Source organism: Ananas comosus, linkage group 15 (assembly GCF_001540865.1).
Source record: "Ananas comosus cultivar F153 linkage group 15, ASM154086v1, whole genome shotgun sequence".
Lineage (NCBI taxonomy): Eukaryota > Viridiplantae > Streptophyta > Magnoliopsida > Poales > Bromeliaceae > Ananas > Ananas comosus.
In genome coordinates, this window is record NC_033635.1 from 2,551,188 (window position 1) to 2,554,495 (window position 3,308).

The following is a 3,308-nucleotide window of genomic DNA, read 5'->3' on the forward strand; positions in this document are numbered from 1 at the left end:
CAGCCCCCATGACCAGTGTAATAGCCGTGATGAGACGTTCGTAATGTATGATTTTATATTGCTTTAAGATTCGAGATTACAGTATAGGCGGTTTAAATCTCCGTCCATTATGATGGGTTATTATCATTAGGCAAAACATTTTAATCATTTTAATTATAAAGTTTTGAATGTATTGATCTTTTTTTTTTTTCTATTTTTATTTTTCTTCTCGTGATATTTGTAGCTCCATAATTATTCGGTGGGATAGATTTATACTCCATTTTGCTCGTTCTCCTATTCTTTGTTTTGGATCTGCTTTTCATTTTGACCGTTTCAAGTACTGCACCTTTGGATCTTTTGAGTACTATGCTAGGAAACTTAACTGTAACTTAACTGTATTTTTTCAACACACGTGACATGATTTATATGATTATTGATTGGTTTTTTAAAGTACAGGTTGATCCAAATTATAAATGACTCTCTAGTTGGTGAATCTAGGCAATGCAACGCGGGTCGACAACAACGTGATCGAGACGTTCCGAAAGAGCTTCGTGCAGGTGCAGGGCATGTTGGATCAGAATCGTTTGCTGATCTCAACGAGATCAACCACAATCACGAGTCGAAGATTGCCGACAACCTCGATCGCAACGTAGGGCTCATCAGGGAGCCCAACAGCAACATCCGGCGCGTCGTCGGCCTCTACCCCGACCTTTCCGTCTCCGTCGCTGAGTCTGTGGAGCCGACTCCACCGCCATCGGAGGGGGGGCGCAGCCTCGAGGCCCCAGAGCAAGAGGAATCGGCGGGGGTAGAGAAAGAGGAAGAGAGAGGAAAAAAAGCAATGTAATAGAATACAATATATGACAGGTCACTGATCTCTCTCGGTATCTTCATCTTTTTATTTCCCGAGTTCTCGTAGCTATCTGTTTTGTTCATTTTTATAATTAAATTCAAAATTTTAAAATTCTCGAATAACATTTGTTAAGTTCTTAGTTAATTACGACCGTAAACAATCGATGGCACTCATTGTTTTAAGTTGGAGTATTTATACCAAAGCAGTGTTTTGACACACTGATATGTTAGAAGATGCATTAACAGCTATAGCGAAAACATGAATTTCAAATTTTATTAAAGTTAAAAAAAAAAGAAAAACAACATATTTTTTGTCAATTAGAAGTGTGATAATTTTTTAAAAAAAATTTAGTTAGACTAAATTGGCACTTAGATGACATATGGGGCCCAGATTTAATCTAGCCAGGCTGGGAGAAGCACAAATGATTTTGTACAGCTGGAAAAAAAGAATTTTAAAAAATTGCCACCAAATTGTAAAAGCGGTAAAATACTACAATGAAAAAAAAAAGAAGTTAAAAAGTGATATATCTATGCCCCAGGAACAGGACAAGGGAGGGAACTTCAAATGGGTTTGTTCTTCTTAGAAGAGAGATTTAAAGCCACAGAAAAAAAAAAAAGAGAAAAAAATAAAAAAAATGCTTATCTCCACTTTGTTTTCTTCTCCATGTGTGCAATAAATGCCACAAATGAACTGAGTTTCTCTATACAAACAATTAGATTCCACCAACTCTATGTTGATTGCTCAGTTGTCGTAAAGTGGACCCCACCATGGCTTGTATCTTATTTTGATTTTCTGAGTGGGTAAATTTCATGACCACTAGTTCCTATATTTTCAGCTAGATTTTATTTTAGTTTTCAAAATCTTAATTTCAGTATAAGATTATTTTATTTTTTAAAAAATTTTTCATTGTAGTCTCTATGTTTGTTTACTAATGAGGATAAACTATTACCTATACTTAATACAACTGTAAATTTATGTATCATACATTCGTCGATTCTTTATTCATCGCATCTTTCAGCATCAAGTAATAATCTTTTTTTTTGTTACGAAATTAAACTATTAAATAAGAAGTATCAAATGGGTGAAGATTACCGATTTAAAATGAATTTTGATGTATAAATATCTTATTCGGTATATTATTATAATTTATTCGGAAAGCTTGTATATATTAGTAGATAAAGGGTGTAATTAAATGTCTAGAATTAAATATTATATTCGGCCTTATAATTTTTTTTTTAAAAAATAAGATAACTTATTCCGTCTTTCAAACAGGGCCTAATAGAAAGCAATATTTTTTATTATAAAGTAACGAGTATAAAGAAATAATTCTACAAGTTTACGACTAAAATTTATTACTTAAAAGTTCAAGAATTAAAACATTAAAATTAAAAGTTTGGGGGCCAAAATAAAACTAGACTTGGAGTCCAGGGGCTGGTAGTGCAATTTAGCCAATTTGGAATCATCAACTTAATTGGAGATATTTGGACTTATGGAGGGAGAGATCCACATGGGTTATTTACCAAATTGGGTTAATTCTTGGGTTGGGAACACATTGTGTGCTTGCTCTTTTATAGATCTAGAATTGCTCTTCTAGCACCTAAAGTGGTTTCCAAGGGGAATAGATAGAGAGGGTCAGGCCAAAAGCATGCCCTACAAATTAACTATGGTTAGGTTAGCTCTCACCCTTGTGGTTTGAGATATTATAATCTAATCCTCTAGTTTGTTTTATTATATACAAAAACATATACTATGTAATACTACTTCATAACCCAAATTTAACAGTATAAAAAAAATGTATTTTTACAGACAGTCTTTAGTGCAGAGAACAAAGAGTTTGCTGATTGGTACTCGAGCTCTCAAAGTTGAAGGGCAGTTGCTTTACATTTTCAGCTAATTTTATTAAAAAAAAAGAAACATAACATAGAGCCTGCTATCTTTCCGAGGTGCTAAATTTAAGTCTCCGTCGAGAGAACTTCCGGAAAAAAGATATAGAGAGTTTAGTTTTCAGTTCTTTTTATTTTTTTTAAAGAGAACCTATAGAAAGGAGGACAAAAAAAAAAAAAAAATGTTAGGTGATCTGTATGCAGGGAATCCCAGGGAAAGTCCTCATTAATAAAAAAATAGTAATAAAAAAAAAAGAACAAAAAAAGTTGTTAGAAGGTCACTTACATCATTCCCAATTAGTTTAATCCTAATCTCTTTGTTTTTAAGGAAACAAATGGCCCAAGCATGTACTTGGTGCAAAGATACTAAGCCAAGTCAAACACATGTGGGACAAATTATTCATCAAATTAATACTACTACTTATTTGGAGAATCTGATGTTGCACGTATCATTCTAATTGCATGTGTCTCGATTCTTCCTTTTGCTCTCTCACCACTTTACTACCGTGCAAAATAATTTTATTTATTATACATAACTATTTAGGAAAAAGTTTTCTATGTAATCGATGTTCTGTATAAACAATTGTTATCTAGAG

The 3,308-nt window shown here is 33.2% G+C and overlaps 1 pseudogene; it reads left to right on the forward strand.

Annotated features, from left to right (window-relative positions):
- On the forward strand, positions 9–886 carry LOC109721503 (annotated as a pseudogene).